The sequence below is a fragment of the Lissotriton vulgaris genome, chromosome 2_1, assembly GCF_964263255.1.
Source record: "Lissotriton vulgaris chromosome 2_1, aLisVul1.2, whole genome shotgun sequence".
Classification (NCBI taxonomy): domain Eukaryota; kingdom Metazoa; phylum Chordata; class Amphibia; order Caudata; family Salamandridae; genus Lissotriton; species Lissotriton vulgaris.
The window spans coordinates 685,252,849-685,272,352 of NC_141687.1; the positions used below are offsets into that span (position 1 = coordinate 685,252,849).

Below are 19,504 nucleotides of genomic sequence, written 5' to 3' on the forward strand. Positions count from 1 at the left end.
CCGCCTTCTTCAGCAAGCGGGGTCCAGTTAGAACACCTTCATGGAGTTCTGCTTGCAGGTCCCAAAGTACCCAACACACAATCCAAGGTTCTGGAATCTACCAAAGGGTCCTTGAAAGCGTGAAACTTCAATTCCGCAATCCACTTGAACAAAACCCTTACAAATCCACTGGTACTCCAGGTTTTGAATTCTTTGTGGGGCTGTCCAGGTTAGCTCTGTTAACCTGTAGCTTGCAAGGAGTCCACTGAGTCCTTTTTCAGCAAGGTAATCCACAGAGCTGCAGTTTCACTTGGTACACTCTTCAGAGGTCAGGCCTTCGAAATCTTTGCACAGCAAACTTCTCAGCAGGGCACTTCTTGCTTCAGTAAGTTTCAAGCAGCAGATCTGGAGGGCTCAGCCCCTCTCAGATACGTATTCAAAATTCTCTGGGTCAAGCACCAGGTCACTTTTGACCAATGAGAGCAGGGCAACTCCTCAGCGTTATGACCACATCCTGTAGAGTGTGGCATTAGTTGGTCCCAGAGGGCATCATACTTCCAAATCGATAATGCCTAGTTTTCCAGCAAGGAGGTAGGATCTGGCTAAAGACAACCCCTGGGATGTCTTATTTCCATGGACTCTCCCCCTACCATCTGCACATACCTTCCTTAAGTCTAGCCCTGACTCTGGGCCAAGAGTGTCAGAGTGAAACTGAAACCCAGGCCTCCCCTCTGCCTTTGAAGAGGATGGTTTACGACTCCACCCCCTGGCCTGACATTCCTGTAGACCAGCAAACTGCCCTCCCAGCAGAGGGGTTCTTATCACCTCTTCAAAGCAGCCTGGCTAATCCACTTAACTCTGACCAATCACTGAAAGGCTGAATTTGGACTTACAAACAAGAAAGTCTTATAACTTCTTGTATGTACACTTTAGGAGAAATTCAACAATATCATATTGTTGGATTTACTACTACCATTCTGGGAAGTCTTTGAATGGTCCGGCTAGTCCTCTCCTATCAATATTTATTTATCAATAACTTCCTACCATGTTAACCTATGGGCCATGGGGTTTGCAATGGGGAAAATGACGTGGGCCACTTTTCTACCACCAGGGCATATAAAACCATATTTTATAAGTATTCCCTAATTTCTACAGCACCCCCACCCTCTGTGCAACTAGGGGAGACTTCAGGGGTTCTGCATCTGCAGACATATTGCTGTTCCTCTATACCCACTTCTTCTAGCATCAAAGTCAAATTTGAGCAGCTCTTTAATACAATGTGGGGAGTGAAATGTAAAATATCACTTTACCCAGGCATATAAAAACCCATTTTATAAGGGCGTACCTTATAGATAACTGACCCCCACCCCTGGGATACCTAGGGGTGACACTGGGGTTCCCTAATATGCAAAAACCTGGTAGGTTTTTCATTTTTAAGGGCCCCTTACCCTAAAGTCGAGTTTGGGCACAATTTAAGGTTTAAAAGCTGTCCTGGCAGCCATTGCTGCTATTAAACTGACCTCAGGCTTCAGCACTGCACACATGCTGGTGCAGAGAATCTGCTGGCCTCTAAACTGCCATGCCCCAGGATACTGGAGACTTCCAGGTAGTTTCAATTCCCTGCCCTATTACATACTAGGGGTTTATCGGGTAGGTCATGCCAATTACAGGAGTACCCCTCCATATCATAGTACCCTAGTGTATGTTGGGTGTTTTAAACTGTATTCTAATGTGTTCCTTTTAGCTTGGCACTGGCCCTGGACCTGGTTACCACCAGTTCCAGTCAGCAAAAAGTTGGGGGGTGCCCAGGGCACAGGATGGCTTTGCAACACTCTTCTCCCCAAGGTAACCATTGTTTCTCATCAACCCACCTATGTTATGTTAGTTTGGTGGCCTCTTTCCACCACCATCCCATTGTCTGACACTCATCCTCCCTAAAGTTTTCCTAGCCACCTGCCTAGAGTGGCTGTGCATCCCTTAGGTATTCTTTAAAGTAATGAGCATGATGCGCTCTGCTCTACCCAGTCTGGCAACTTACCGGTCCTGCAACTCCTACTTGATGTTTCCAGCCTCCAAACAATGTGGGTGACTGTTCAGTACTTCCTCCCTCTCCTACAGGATTGTTTGGGGGTGCAGTTTTGTCAGAACGGTGATATCTGTGCTCAGCCGTCACAGGTTTCTTCCAGTCCATCAACCTAGGCCTAATTTGTCTCATGCCAAAGCATCTTTAACTTTAAATGCCACCTGTGTAGTACCACTGAGAGGGGATTTATTACCTCTGGGCTTTTTGGAACCTATTCTACTCACCGATGAACACTATTGCCACAAACCCTGAATCTACAATGGTTTGATCTGCTCATAGCTTGTTAAATTATTTGCCATAGTGGATTGGTATGAGTTATGTACAATCTGTGAAGTGCCATATGTTCAAGGCAATGCTACAGGTATTAATTGATATACCTCAAACTTGAGGCCTCTGGATTTTAGTGGCTTACGAGTCCCAGGGAGTTGGTCCAGTGCAGTATCCCAACCACTTTTCACTCTCTTGACTTGTAAAAAAAACGACTTTTCCACAAAGTAGCAGTTCATGTAGTCCATTTAGGATTTCCAGATGAGATGCCTCCCAGAACCACTACCATAGCCACACTTGTGACTTAATATTCATTGCATAGCCAATATGTCTTGTCTTTTATAATGCAAGTGTAAAGCTATTTACATTGCCAATGCGTGTCTGTTAGTTGTTTGAAAAACTCAAATGGAAAAACATTTCAAAATACTGGAGGAAAAGCAAACACAGATGTCAAAGTATGTCGTAAGATGTGTGTATAGCTTTGCCAAGCTCAGTGGTAGTTTTCAGGATGTGCTGTTTTGAACAGGCAGGCGCATTAACCTGCTGAGCTGCCAGTATTTTGTTCCCAGGTGTTCATGTCTGCTGTAGCCTCAATTTAGAGACTGTGACCACTTAAAATACGACAGGGTGACTTCAATAACATAGCGTGAAATCACCTAAACTAACGTGAGGTTATAGAATGAAAAATAAATTCAACTCCACACATTGCCATTCCACACCACATAATTCAACACCAAACCACATCATTCAACTCAACACAATTAAACAACATACCACATAACATCTAATCCATACCACAGAATTCCATATCATTACCCACAGTATTCAACAACAAACCACAAAATGAAACTCCACTATGTACCACTCCATAATACAAAACACCATTCCACATAATTACACTCCATGACGCACCAGCACACTCCAAATAATTCCAGTACACTCAATACCACATAATTACTATCCACATAATGCCACTGCACACCATGCTACATAATTCCACTCCACAAATCCACTCCACACCACACAATTCCAACACATACAATTCCACAACTAACAATACCAATTCAACCCACATAATTCCACTCCACACCAGATACATCTACTCCACTCCTAACCAAAACACATGGGTTAAAGACATTGTCATTTTACAACGCCAATAGCGCTAACTCTCACAAATGCGAGACCTATTGCATTGCAAATGATTGTTGTTTCTTCCTGATGGGTCTGTGATATTTTTCTCGTCTTATTTCCTGTGTAATTGAAAAAGGCCAGTCTGTACTAGAAGTAAACTGTTGTGCTCATTAGATGTACTATTCTCATTGTAGCACATAACTAAAGCATGATTCACAGACTTGAATATCTGTTCACCAAAATAGCAGGATAAGTGGAATTGATATAACGTTCCCTTTAACCTCTAATGATACCACAGAGTTGGCAGTGTGCGCTATCCTTAACTCCTCAGCAACCTTGTATTTTCTATCAAAATTTCAGGTAGGGGGTCAAGGAATAGAAACCACTGAATGTACCCGAGATTTTAAAGCCCTGTTTACTTTCTGGTGCTGCAGCTGCGTTTAAGTTCTGAGGACCAGTTTGTGTAGCGTCTGCTTCGCTTGCAGTTGACATTCACGTTTATAGATACGCCGCTGGGACGGCTTAATGGCAGGGTCATTTCTACGGTCCAAAATTCAATTTACGTGACCAAGTGTTTGTCAAAACCCGTGTTTTCATTACTGTTCATCCTGTGTTTTTTGTCTCCTATCATTGTGAATGCACTCTTTTTAGTGCATAAGAGAAACGTGTTCATGTCGTCACGAAGGACCGTAAATATCACAGCTAGCTTTTTAAAAACTCTGAGTTATAAGGAGTTGCATAATTAGTGAGCTCGTAAAATGCATGATGTCATTTTTACTCCTGAAAAATATGTGATGTCGCAAAGTACAAAAAGCAATGTTTTATTGCCTCGTGTTTTCATCCCATGTGACTACCAGTAATCAGTAGGATCGGATGTAGGTTCTATGCACACCGAGAATTACCCTGCTTGAAGCCAAGCTTATATAATGCACTAGTAGTTCAGAATTAAATACCCACCATTGTATATATGCTGGCCTGCTGAGAGGTTTCACAACACACATGCTGAAATCTTAGCCATGTGATTCTGCGGTGATGGGGAAATTACTTTCGCGGTTGGCTGCTGTTATTTTTACCTTTCTCTTGTATTTCTAATGAGTTGATACGTATTTTCTTTTCTAAAATTAGTTTTTTTGTGTTTACGAAAAACCAATTGTTGGACAAGAGGTACATGCCAGTTCCCACCTGCAGGAAAACAGCCGGGAGCAGAGATGATCCCAGGCCAAGGCTTGACTGTCAAACTTCTCAAGGAACAATACCTACGCAAAGTTGTTTGTGTGAATGTTTACTGCATAATGAGTTGAGGACCACACGAGGGAGTTCACACAATGGCTCAGTGAGTTGACTACTTGCTCTTGACATTTCTTGTAACCTGGCTGTAAGGCCAGTTGTGCCCTGCAGGAAGGCATAGATGCATCAAGGTAAAATCAGCTCGCAAAGGGGCAGATTCTCAGAATCTGCCCCTTTGCGACCGGTATCTTTGCATTTGGGATGCTTCATCCCAAATGCAAAAATCGCAAATTAAGAAATCGCAAAATTGCGATTACTTGCATTTAAGGAATCTCAAATTGAGATTCCTTAAATGCAAAGTTAAAAAAATAGCGATTTTGCTAATAGGGCTCGCAAATTACCATGAAGTTGAACTTCATGGTAATTTGCAAAAACGTTGAAAAATGCACTAAAGTGCATTTTTCAAAGTTTCATATTCCGCACACACATGCCCTAAGGGCATGTGTGTGCGCAACATATGTGCACAGATCAATTTCAGGGGTGCAACAGGGTGTCCTTTGGACACCCCTGCACCCTTGAAATCGCATTCTCAATTTGCGATTCGCTAATTACGATTCGCAAATTGAGAATGTCTTCCCATTCAATCCTATGGGCCTCTAGGCCCATAGGAATGAATGGGGAGGTATTCCTTGATTGCGACTCACAATTTGCGAGTTGCAATTAAGGAATCTTAAGAAATCGCTATTTTTTTTGTGATTTCTTCATGCATTGCATTTTGCTATTCCTTTTTACCGAATCGTTATTTTTCACTATTAAGGAATAGCAAAATAGGTTCTTGATGCATCTGGGGTAAGTTGCATCCCAACTTACAGTCTTCCTAGAACATGCCTTTATATGTACAGTTAAAGTATATAAAAATGATGGATGGAATGCTTGAATAATACTCAGCCCTTTCTAATGAATTACATAGGGTTGCATTCCAATCCATCATTATTTTGCACGGCATCCCACCTGATTTGGACCCAGCTATCAGTCTTAACCCTGCTCCAATAGGAGCTGTCCAGCCCGAACTTCTGCCAAGGGAGGTCCTCCCTGAACTGGAACACAAGCAATCCTGGACCAGTGTCACCCTTGTTATGGGCTCATAAACCTGATATGGCTTGGTTCCAGTGACACATTGTGCACGGGACGCATGTCCGGGCATACCCGTCCTATTTAAGGCAACATATTAAGGTATACAAGCGTGATGGATGGGATGCATGTATTAATCTCAGCCCCTGGTAAATACTCAGGCTGCATTGTAGTCCATTATTCTGTACACCATGCGACCACAGTTTGGAACCAGCTAAATGCAAATCAGTCTTGACCCTGCTCCAATAGGAATAGTCCAGCCGGAACTGCCAAGTTTATCTGTGCTGTAGCACCTGATCTTGTGCCTTCATGATCACTTGCCCGGTAAGTCGAAATTTGCAATAATGAAATGCTCATATTCCTCTTTAAATGTTATCTTGCAAAACATTCATTTGCCCGATGACGTTTTGGCACTCATAAGAATAATAAATGGTAAATCAGACAGCTGTACTTTACCAAAATTATACATTTTGATAGGCTCCAAACTCGTTCAAATGTACCTTGGAGTTTCATACTAGTACCCAAGACCAATATCATTACAGTATCGACTTGTATATCACTATATCTTCTTCCCATAACAACTATGTGTGAACATCACAGAGTTCTAGAATGTTATCAATTTGAGAGGAGGAGACCCCAAACAACTTAATAAACACAATCCGGTTAGGCCAAAACACAGTTTCAAGGTAATCTACTCAACCCCTGGTAGCAATTGCACAAGCAGAAGGCATCCCCATATGACTGAGCTAACTTCTAAAAATACCAACAAATTTCAAGTAAAGAACACCACACAATAAAATTCCCAAGCCAATAACAAAATGATTCTCTTAACGCAAAGTGTTTAGCCTAATACTTCCACAAAGGACCCTTGGAGGGGACTAAGGAGGAAGAGATGTAAGGTTGCTTTGTTTTGTAGTGAGACCTATTTGAAATTACTTTAGAGGATGTAGGTTACACTGTGTTGGTTGGCTAACCGTGTTTTCCATTGCTTTCAATCCATCTGTGATTTCAATTTTATTTAGAACCACAAATAAAGAAATCTGGTAAAAAAAATGTAAGGATTGCTGGACTAGGGCATTTTTGTATGATCTTGCTGCTGGCTCTTAGAGATCTCATATAAATGCTAAGTATAATGATGCATAAAAATGTTAAATTGTACAAATAATGAATCCCCTCATATTCTAAATTGAAATTAACACTGCAGCCCTTCCTCGCTCTGCCTACTGCTGTTTCAGTGGTAAGTAACTTCTACCTGCGTTTTTGTCATGATCAGATATGCTCTGAGCAGATCAGATTTATTGGCATTGTATTTTGCAAAGACTCGAAATTTGAGGTAGGAGAAAAAATGTACCTCCACCTTTGAACTTCATGATCAGTGCTGCTCACCAAATTTTGCCAACCAAAATTGGAAACCACGCCAAATAAGGGTGCCAAATGACTTTCACAAACTAGGGCTGCTATGTTTGAGCTCTGTGAAAATAAACAAATGTAGGAAGTTAGTTGATCGATTAATGCCGTGTTTATGGCTATTGTGGAAAAGAACTATGCCAGGCAGGACACTAAACATGTGCATATCATATTAACCACCATTTTGAAGGCATGTGCTGAAAGTGAAATCGCTCAAACGGATAATCCTTGGGAGATTTAAAAAAAGGATCTAGTCATTGATAATCTGTTGAGTACAACATTGTTAGAAACGGGACCCTGGCCGGCCAAGACTCGCGTCGAGTTCAGTCAGGGATCGCCATTTCTAAAGTCAGGGCAAGGGAGTCACACACCAAGGTAACCCCCACTCGCCCTCTAGGTAACGTGGCGCGAGCAGTCTAGGCTAAACTTGGAGGCGGTATGAGTTAAGTATTTGCGCACGCACCCCAGCAACAACACCCAAGGCCCACCACAAAGAAAGACTCCACACAAGGATATATAAAAAATAGCCTTTGTATTATAATAAACAAAACACATTAGATAACACACGCAAACTGTACAATGTGGCAGGGGCACGGGCAGAATTTACAAGGGGAATTATGTACAGGACAGGGCCACATGGACCACTGTCAGGGGTAAGCACTTGTCAGAAAATAATACTGGTAGATATACACTTATGTCGTAAACATATAATGAGTAGCACCAAAATTATAAATGCAACACACATCCAGTAATCACTGGAACAGAGTCAAGACCTCCTACGCAACCCTAAAACACTGTAGGTAATCACGCAGGTAACTAGGACCTTCTCATCAGGACCTAAGGAAGGAATACCAACACCTAAGCAATTCACTCTTAGCAAAGGGAAGGAAACCTAAACATAAAATGAAACATCAGCAATCCTCTATGCAGGTCACATTTAGCAAAAGGGGATACACATGAAATACCTAATCAGGTCACATTTAGAAAAGGTAAGCGGACATAAACAATTGCACATGAGATAATAAACACAGAGGTGCAGGTTAGAACATATGCGCAAGAATCATATAGCAAGAAATTACAATGCGCGGGGTGCACACAGCACAACACTCACAATTGTCCCTCAGGCCAACTGGCCTCGAAAGGGGCGGAATGCCCTGAGTCTCAGTGTCAGGGAGGTCTGCGCAGGCAGCACAGAACACAAAGCCTAAACGTGGCAACTGTCCACTAAGTGCTGGACAGTTGATAAACCGGACTGGGCAACGTTGGAGCCAGGAGGGCTCAAGAACAAAGTGGGGAAGGAGCCTCTCGGGGGCTCACAAAGCAAAATGTGCAAATTAGAGCTCCAGCGCTCTTAAAATAATGGAAGTGCCCCAGAGCCTCTCTCAGGGCTCTCAATGCGATGTGGGCAATGAGCCTCGCTGGGCTCGCAGAACAGAATGGCCCCTCAGAGCCTCGGGGCTCCAATCTCAATATTGTAGGCCTCGTTGGAGTCCCTCACGGGGGGCTCAAAGATAACACAAATGCCCCCTGAAGCCCTCGGGCTTCACACAGTAGTGCGCGCAAGATCGCGCTACGGGGGAGGGGCGGACACCGACAATGTGTCCCGACGCCCCTCTCCCCTTGCAGGCACTCACCGGGTCTCTGGGTGGCAGGACGGCTCCTCGGCGGCTCGGCTGGGACCGCGAGCGGGCTCCCCTCCACTCGGGAGCCTAGAGGACGGAGCCGGCTGCTCCTCTCGCCTCCCGCCTGGCCTTGTCTCGCTCTCCCCTCCGCCTGACTACCGCCGGGGCCGCCAATGGCAGCGCGGCCCTGGGGGTCAGGAGGCGGTACTTCCGGGTCGCTCTAGGCAGCGGCCCGGCAACAGCTTTCACTTCTCCTCGGCTGCGGCGGTGATTACGGGGAAACGCCGGGTGGGCTCCGGCTTCAATCGATAAAATCTCCACGGGGCAATGCCGGGTGGCACCGGCCTTCAATTGAAAGATAAAGCGAGGTGGGCACTCGCTCGCCCAAAAATCGGCAATATCGGTCCCAATGCCGGGTGGCACCGCCAAGCGCTCTGGGAGCAAGGCACAGCGCTCTCAAGCGCCAAGGGAAGCGCGCTTGGCGCTTCAAGGAAACAAAGCGCGCCTAGCGCTATAATTCAAAATCAGGGTGCCTCCAGGCACAGCAAAGCTCCAGCAGGGTCGGGAGGCAGGCAGAGGGGCAAGGCAGGGCCAGAGCCAGCACACTGGGTCTCCAGGCAGGGAGACAGCCAAGTGGCGGTCCTCTTGGCCCCTGCAGCAGCAGCAGCCCCCTCTGGCAAGATCCTGGAAGGAAACCAAAGACAGGACAAATTGTATGGGGACACAGCCCCTTCTTATACAGAAAAACCCTTTGTCTCAAGGGTGCAGGGTGGGGAGAAACCAGTCGCAGCTGGTTCTGAAGTACTCTGTTTATCTCAACCACCCTCTCTATTCACTGGCAGGGCTAGGGCCATCAGTCGCACTACAGGGGGTGGAGCCAGCATTGTCTGGGGAAAGTCCAGGCCCATCAGGGACCAGGGGCACTCCTCCCAAGCCATCAAGCATGCTAATCTCGCACTCACCACCGGGCAGACCCATCCAGCCTTCCTGGAGCCAGGATCACCAGCCAGCTCCAGCCAATCACACTGCAGACATATTTTACAGTAATATGCCAAGTCCTAGAAATGGCATTTCTACACATGACACACACATGCCACATACACCATTGCAAAGCATTCATTCCCACGAACACGCACATACCAAATTCGAGCATGCACTCCCCACACATCAGGAATTACTAGGGACACAGACATTCCCCATGCATCCCTACGGGAGAGCAGGCCAGCCTAACTACATGCACGCACTTTACTCTGGGACACAGAGAAAAAGTGCGCACAGACCAGAAAATCATCCACGCATATCACAGATTAAAAGCAAAAAGATTAGGGGTGAACCTGCCTTAAGGGCCAAGTCCAACAAACATATAAACAGGAAAAACAGAAGAGTTCATTACAAACACGCTCCAATGATGCTTATAGCCATTGCCAGAGGCAAAGGTCAGGCATGAGGAGGTTTCATTTCCTGGAGTAAGAGGAGCACAAGAGCACATTTGCAAGTTCTGTGGTTCGCTTCTTGTTCAGATTGAAAAATGCACCGCTGTATCTCACTGTAGGCTGGTTACTGCTCTGACCTTGCTGGCCATCCCGTTCAAACATGAATTCAGCACTAAACTGCCCATCCAATTGGAATGATCGAACTACAGAGGCCAGTTTTTATTGGTTATGGATTGCCAATCACAATTTCTGAAAAAGCCATTTTCTTAAGCAATTTTTATCATTTGCGCTGAACTAATTGGAGCTGAGAAGTATGGTTGCAGACCAGTTCTCATTTCTCACTAGCTGAGACACTCATTAGCATTGCTAAACAGCAGTATATTTAGGCAACAGGGTCGTCTGTCCTGAAGGAAGGAATCCAAAATGGTCCCTCTTACTTGTCCTTTCTGACTGGTCATCTGGGAGGCCTTAAGAACAGCAATGCGCTATTTTTATTTTTTTAATTTAAAAAAGTTCTGTATAACGTGAACAAGACCCCGACAGGTATCGGAGCGCTTCACATTAATGGGAAGAGGAAACAAAGAAGGGGAGGTAAGGGAGGCTAACATGTTAAGCTAGTACGATTGTACAGAAATCTGAGCAAAAAAAGGTGCACACCTCTCTGGTTGTTTTCAGGGCCGGACTGGAAACCACAACCAGCCCTGGCAAAGTGTTTGGCCGCCCCCCCCTCCCCACTACGGGCGGGGGACAGGGGGGGGTTGGAGGTGCCGCCGAGCTCTTTGCTGGGGCCGGTTTTCGGCCGATTTTGTTACAGGGCCGATTTTGTTAAACGGCCCTGTAACAAAAACGGCCCCCACCCGTGCGGCGCACCGGGGGATTGCCGGTGCCCGCTATGGCCAGTCCGGGCTTGGTTGTTTTGCAGTACTGGCCAGCTCAAGCGACTAGTTTCCCCATATTCAGGGTTTGAAGGCAACCATTTGTCTAGTCTGTTAGTGGAGCAGATTGTGGGGGTCCAGAGGGAGGAGGATAATCATGGGTAGTTCTACTGTTCTACTACCCACAGTCTCCTCAGTCAGCCAGACATCTCAGCAGCCCCCTCGCTGACAGGGAAGAGCCGGCTGAGCGACTCACAGATCTGCTATCACAAGTGCGCTGGCTCTCTGTGCTCAGGTTCAGAGCATGGCGTCTGTAGGGGATGCTGGCAGGGTGATGTGGAAGAGTGCCAGTGTTCCAGGAATTGATTTTATATTCCAGGAGTAAAATAGAGTTCTGCCCACAGTGGACTAGAAGGAATGCAAGAAACTATATATTTGTTTATTATGTTGCTGAGGCAACAATTTCTCTGAGGGTAGTTAGGGAGTGTGACCGCTCCCCAGGTATATGGAATGGGTGTAGAAGGCCATGGTGTGCTGAGGGTGGTGGTTGGGTGGCAGAGGACACGGGCGAGATGTAAATGGGAGCTAAAGTCAGCGAGGCAAAGTCTTTAATGCCATCCCCCGGCCAGCCCCAGTGCTTCTGATCTGAGTTGAGAAATATGCGTTTTTGAGGGGCTATGGACCACTTCCCATTTATTTTTTATTTTATCCTTCCAGTAGATAGTTTTGGCAATAATTTGAAGTTCTCCTCCTCGTGTTTCCAGGTGATACAATTGCATTTGCAATTCATTATCCGTATATATGGAGCATATGTTGGGTTATGTGTGAAGTGATTGCTATTGTTACAGACAATACATAAAAAATGTGCACGGTCGTTACCTCTTCCAAGTGAGCAAAAGGTCTGGTTGCTTTAGAATGCGCAAAAGGTGTGGGAGAACGGTATTGGTGCTGTTATTTTAATTTTACAGTGGGTGCGCTGAAAGTTGAACAAAAATCCAGTGTTATTGCGAACTTCATTTTTGTTCAGTGAAGTGCACCTACTTTGTAGCTTTACCCAACATAAAAATTATGCATGGATCATCTTACTGGAAGACGAAACATTTTTAAATATTTTGAGAAAAGTAATACAATTCTAGCACATGCCCGTATTCTCACAGAAGGGATTTATTCAGTACTCTATTGTTTTTGCCAGAAAGCTTGCCTCTGTCATGCTAAATGCGGGGGTATAATTAGCGCCACTAAAATGGTAGTTCATTGCGCTGCCATCATGTGAAGTGACTATATAAAGCCTTAGCACAAGTACAGTTCACATGACTAGTAAGAGGTAATTATGCAAATGTTCCCCATGCTGTCGAATGCTAGTACTTTAGCATTTTGAGACTGTTTAGTTGTTTTCAGTAGGAAACCGTTTCAGTAAAATCTGTTGCTTGTTTACTTTGAAAAATAAACAATTTTGTCTCTTTACTATTTAATGTTCCCTTATATATTGCTGGTTTTCGAATTACCATTAGAAGATATGTCTGTGATCTGTGCAGTGCTACAAATGGCTGTAATGCTGGTCAGTTGACTATAACTTAAGGCTGATACTGACAACCACTAACCTTTTTCTAAATGTTCTACTTAATATCTTATTGAGCGCTAGAAGGGGAGTAATTTACATTTGTCCATGTTTGAGCATCATCTTCCATTCCGCGTTAACAAATTTTATAGCGCCAACGTCATTGGTGCATGTATGTTACACAAGGGAGTGGGACATCCGATGAGGCCATGATGGATCCTGGCACAGTGAGCATGGGTTGTGAGTATGAAAGGGGGAGGACAAATCGTGGCAAGGCAGACATTTCTCACAAGGATCTTAGAGGTCACAGTGGTTGCAAAGTTGACAACCAGGAGTGAGGATTGACTTATAGTCACAAGTCTGAGTGATTGGAGGTGGTGTGTAAGTTGCTGGGTTTAGGATCTGGGTGATTAGATCAAGGCCAGAAAATCCATGAATTTTGTGCAATGGGCTCAGTTTTGAGAATGTTTAAGACATGTCTTTTAGATATAAGGTGTATAGAAATGTGTTCATTTACATGGATCGACACAAATGTTGGATCAGAGTGGAAGGATGAGGGCTTTCGATGAGACGCAAATATAGTGTGCACTATCTAAATGTTTTCCATCCATCTATGATTGGGGTGGGAGGCTGAATGAGCAAGGGGGCAAAAGAGGGAGTAATTCATAGGATGCTTTAAGTGTGCCATTAAGCCTATCTGGGAAGTGCTAATGGAATGAGACTTGAGATGCTACGAGTACCGAGAGGGTCTAATGTGTACTGAGAGTTTGTTGCGATTCTAATGGTATAGAGTGACTTATTTAGCAACATTGGTTGCCCTATCAATAGGGGTAGGATGGGTCCGTGGTTAGGGAGCAGTGAATTCAGTCAGAAGTGAAGATGGATCAAAGAGGGTAGGAGCATTGTCCGCGATGACACAGTGGGTGTTCTTATTGTTCGTAGAAATGAGAATCTGATTAATCAAAACATTTCAAATACCATTTAACATTGCAAAACATCAGACTAAATTGTGCCCCTATTTTAATTACCCTTACTTATTCCTGGTTTGTCTGCGACATTTTCTCCCAAATTTACAAGGTTTAGGAATACTCTGAGCCTGGTTATTGTGTGATAGATTGAGAGAAATGGATTGTAGCTTTTGAGAAGAGTAACTTCATGCGGGCCATTGGTAAAATGCACATGTATGAAATAAAGGCACATCTATTTCAACCCAGCATATTTGATAACACGTTATGAGCAGATGTGTCTTGTGCAGAAAACATATTTCAATTCCTAAAATTACGTATTAACTGGAATTCTCCTATTTTACCATAAGTTCACCCTTCTGGTGAAACACACCACATATGGATAATTAATAACGTTATATAGTTGGGTAACTACACTATTCTGGCTTAGTCAAACAATGAAGATTGCTGCACATGTCAATAAATACAAACCTTTTCCAAAGGCTTATGTAATCTAGGAATATGAAGGAAAATAGTGGGATCAAACGAGTGGTCCTATATAATTTAAACTTCCCATACACTGGTATTTCATTGTCTATATCTCAAAACCTGTTACGATTAATTGCTAAAATGGAAAGTTACACAAAGTTTTGATCGGAAACCTCTTCTAGTTTGGACAATTTAGAAGTTGGAAGGGTCAAAAAGGAGCGACTGCGGGTTTATTTGTATGTTCATACTGGTACATTACGTTTTTTTCAGTCACACTTGGTGAGATTTCCCTCAACATTCCCAGGACAGATCTGGGGCACATGTTGGACTCATATAGATAGCACATGTCTAGAGCAGAATACGGTTAAAGCTGATTCGCTGTTTGTTTTGTGGTTAACAGAGCGAGGAACTGTAGACATAAATATTCAAAGTAATTGACTAGAAATGAGAATATAAAATAAATGATGATTGATTGGGCGCAGGATCATTGGAATGCTGCAAAGTGAGTACCACTTCACACTATGCCACTTCATTTTACAACACTCTACTCCTTCCTACGCTACTTCATCCTACTCTACTTCTTCCTACTCTACATCATCCTACTCTACATCAGTCCATTCTGACACTCCACTCTGCGACACTCTATGGCACTCCAGTCTACAACACTCCACTCTACAAAATGTTTACACTTTGCAGCACTCCACTCCATAACACTCTACTCTACAACACTCCACTCGGTCACTGTGCCACTCGATAACACTATGCCACTTGGTAACATTATGCCACTCTACAACACTATGCCACTCTACAACACACTATGCCACTTCACTCTGCAACACACTATGCCAGTCAATGACACTCCACTCTATAACACCCAATGCCACTCCGCACACTCTATGCCACTCCACAACACACTATGCCACTCCACAACATACTATGCCACTCTACGACACTATACGCCACACCACTGTACAACACTCTACGCCACTTTATGCAATATTACACTATGCTCCTCCATGCCACTCTATGCCCCACCTTTCTACACCCTTCCACTCTGACAATATACACTCCTCCACCCTACAGCACTCCATTCAACAACACTAAACGCCCCTCCACTAAATGCCCCTCCACGCCTCTCCACTCTGACACTCTATGCCCCTCCACTCTCTGACTGTCTGCTCCCCTCCACTGTATGGCCCTCTACAACACTCTACGACGCTCTATGCTACTCTACGACACTCCATTCTAGGCCACTATACTCCCCCTAATGACATGCCACTGTACTCCACACCACTCCCCTCTATGCTACTCCAATCTGTTCCACTCTACTCTCCTCTATTCAACTCAATGCCACACTACTCCACTCTATTTTATGGAGTGCAACATTGACTCAAAGGTATTGGAGTGCTTTACATGAACACCAGTTTCTTTACATAAGGGCACATTCAATTTTAAGCACGGGGAGATTAGGTGATTTGCCCAGAATCACAGGATATTGAACTAACACCAGACTCTAATTTGATTCCACACTTCCAAAGTCAGTAACTCTCGCCAAAAGGCCAAATCCACTTCCTACTTCTTTAATTTTACTATGCTTTTGCTGAAGGCAGGGCAGTAAGTCTGCATCTTTGTGAACTTAATGTTTGATACATAATGTGCAACTGTATTGTATCCTCAGATAACATAACAGTTAAGTATGGGCCATTCTTTGTTGTACTGTTAGAAGCACAGCAAATGTACATCTTTTGATGTACTTTTGCTAGAAAATAGTTGCTTTTACTACCACTGTATTTGCTCCACAGAACCCGAAAACTGAAAACAAATGAAGTATTTACATTCATGAACTTCTGTTTCTTCTGATGGATTTTATAAGAAATTGGGTTGCTGGTTGAGGAGGGGCATAACTTGGAGGCAATCTGTAAATTATTTATCCAGCACTTCAAACAGTAATAAAGTGAAAGCATAACACAAGAAAAATCCAACACCAATTTCGAAAAAGAGTACATTTTAATAAATAAATCCAGACCAAAACGATAAATCCAATCCGTATTCCGGAGATATGCAAGTTTAAAGATTTCAGTGAAAATAGCACCAAAGAGCTAACTGTGGATAACTGGTAACGCTAGACTAGGATAAAGTCACAAGTTCAGGCCAACCACAATAGAATATGGGCTGGCTACAGGGATCCAGTTATGCAGCTGAACAAGGGTACCTTAAACCCTGGTTGCGAAGAGTTGCAGAGTCCGGTGTCGGGGATGCTTCATGCAACAGAATTGATGCGAGGTCCGGCTCGGAGATGGGTCGCGCATTGTCGGATTTGAGTAGTTCGAAGGCTCTGATGTAAGGTTCTGGCTCGTAGTAGAAGAGACATTTGACAGGGGGCTTGCAATGCAAAGTCCTGCATCAAGGATGCATTGCACAGCGGCTAGTTCTGAAGAAGCTGTGGGGCTTGCGGTGCAGAGCAGTCATCGAGGCTACTGTTGATGAGAGAATTGCAATGTGAGGGAATGTGTCAGGGATGGGAGAGCGATGTGAACTCCTTGCGACAGGAAAATCAATGCAACAGAGACAATACTTCAGTTCTACTCAGGGTTGCGCTGTGCAGTAGAGGAGATGCATCAGTTCTGCTTGATCCACAGATGGGCTGGCAGAGCATCTTGGGCCCACTTTCAAGGGTCCAGGACTTGAAGGCACCACTTGGCAGGGTAGGAATCACAGAGGAAGATAGGCTGGAAAGTGAGAAGTTGTATAGAGGAGGTAAGGTAAACAGGATGCTACATGGATAAAAGAGAGGGCAGATTGTAACAGTATTAGTAGGGGGAAGACTAGGTAAAAGAAGGTACAATGTAAGGGAAAGGAGGAAAGATGCGAGGGACAGAGATAACAAATCAAGGAGGTTACAAACGTATCCTTGGGGAGAAAAAATGTGGACAGGAAACCAGGACGAAGAATGAGATACATTTGGGAGAGACTCTAGGATAAGACAGGGGCGCAAGGGAGAAAAGTAAGCCAGTTCTAGACATTGTACTGAGAATGGGGAGAGGGTAAAAAGAAGACATATCTGCAATTAATAAGATTAAATCACGTTTCAATGCAGAATTTAAGAACCCCAGTCTTGGGTCTCCAATACCATTATTGTTCATAGTTTTTTGTTTTGCTTCATATTTCAATATAAGGATCTTTTTGAAGCAAAGGCCCATATTTGCATTTCACAATAAAACTTTTGTGAATAATTTGGTGGGAATGGCAACTGAATCTTCAGCTGTTTGTTTAACTTGGCCCTTTTCGAGAAATGAAACCTAAGCAGACCGTCCGAGAATCTGTTTTTGAATGTTTTTTTTTTTTTAACTGATAGGGGAAATGTCTACCCTTTTCCGATTTGTCTTTTCCGGCATGGAACAAGCATGCAACTACTTCCCTTCAAAATTCATCTTTGGCATGCCCCTGAATTAAAAGAAATAAAGCGGACATTTCCATTGAAAATCCAGTATTGGCATTTAGCAGTGTCTTGGGATTGGCTGAATGCAAATTTTGTTTTTTTTAAGTACTCCTCCACACCAAGTTTCAATTTTCTACACAAACTGTGAAAACAAATACGAATTTCTGCTGCATTCTGATGTCTTACAGCTCCAGATCCCTCGCTGTTAGAATGATTTCATGTTCGTACTGTGCCACTGCATCTGCAGCTTGAAAACTGTAAACTGCGCTATGGGAGCCGGGTCTCACAGTCATGATAGGCCTCGAACTTAAGGGTCGAGGCCACCCGGTGACATCACTCAGGCATGTGATAACGGAGAAAATGTGGGGTCTGCCAGAGAAGATTGACATAATACCAAGGCATCAGATGGACTATGCATAGAAATGGTCAGGGGCTGCAATATATCAGGGTGGCAGAACTTAACGCCCCCCCCCCCGACCCCCCACCAGCTCTGCTCACTTAGTAGCATGTGCTGTTCAAAGGTAAGTTCTATCTCATGCTGCCACTGTGTTAATGCCTTAGAGAAGCACATGCGTTGGGGCTGTTTTGAAGTGCATTCCTTCCTAACCACTTCCAACAGGGGCGGCCTTAGGCATGTGCAAGCTGTGCACCTGCACAGGGCCACCAAACACCAGGGGCCACCGCAACAATATATATCATTAATATAATAATCCTCTGAGGATGGATACATATTTGCTTGGTGGCCCCTGGCAGGGATTTGGCGGCTCCGGCTCTGATCCCCCCCCCCCCCTCTTCACTGGCCTCCGTGCTCCGCCCTGCCCAGGCCCCCTCTTCCGGGGCCCCCTACCTACGCTCCCTGCCCAGGGCCGCCATGAGTCCCTGCTTCCAAGGATGAGGGGGATGCCACGTGTGAACAATTCATGGTAAAAAACCATGACATGACAGACTGTGATTGGAAATGTTAGCTTTAGGGCTACAAATTCGGGAAGGGCAGAGTCCGAACACCCAAATGGAAAAACCATGGCTGCTATACTCACGCCTGCTTAAAATGTGAAAAAAATAAACCATGAAGTAGCGCACCCTGAATAGGGTTCGTCACCTAGGCACGATCTGGACCCTGCAGAGGGTATTTCTCTGTTATTCATTCAAAAAGAAGAATCATCCAAAGTATATGGTTGAATATTTAATGAGTTTCTCCAAAATTATAATATCTTTAGATTGCATTAATGGCAATAAATCCAAGCAAACTGTTATAAATCGTAATTATCCTCCTCTCGCTTTGTGCCCATCCCAATGCATTTCGGGCACTCGGCCCTTCGTCAGGTAATGACATGCGCCTGTGTAGCGTGGCCACGCTACACACACGCATATCATTACCGGTCACCACAAGATAGCACTATGAGATGTTTCTACAGCGAAAAATTTACAATAGGATGGTTTCCTCAATGTACATTATTTGTTTTGTATCATGGAATTGACCCCTGACGAAGGGCCGAGTGCCCGTAATGCATTGGGATGGGCACGAAGCAAGAGGAGGATAATTTGATTTCTGTAACGGATACATAGGTTGTGCACACTCATCATATTTTTGTATCAAAAATTAAACCATGCGAAGGATCCCAGGGCCCCACTATTGGAAGTCTGGAGGCGGGGATTGGATTTTTGCATGGTACTCGAACGCCCGATCTTCGAGGCCAGGGGTTGCCCCAGGAAACATTTCAAGATATGGAAGAGGTGGGCGGATTATAGGGGACTGTGGCTGGAACCACCGATGGCCCAGGACACTGGAGAGGATCTTTAACAGCTGTTTCCTGTGCGACAGGGAGTGCACGCACTTGACATTATCATGCTTTATGCCTTACGATTAACGGACGCTGTGTGGGGGGCGGGGTGGGGCTGGGAGGGGGGGTAGGGAGTTT

General features: G+C 44.5%; 1 protein-coding gene across 23 annotated transcripts in view; it reads left to right on the forward strand.

Annotated features, from left to right (window-relative positions):
- Positions 1-19,504, forward strand: part of PPFIBP2 (PPFIB scaffold protein 2) — a 1,093,831-nt gene that overhangs the window by 336,068 nt on the left and 738,259 nt on the right. The window lies entirely within an intron of this gene.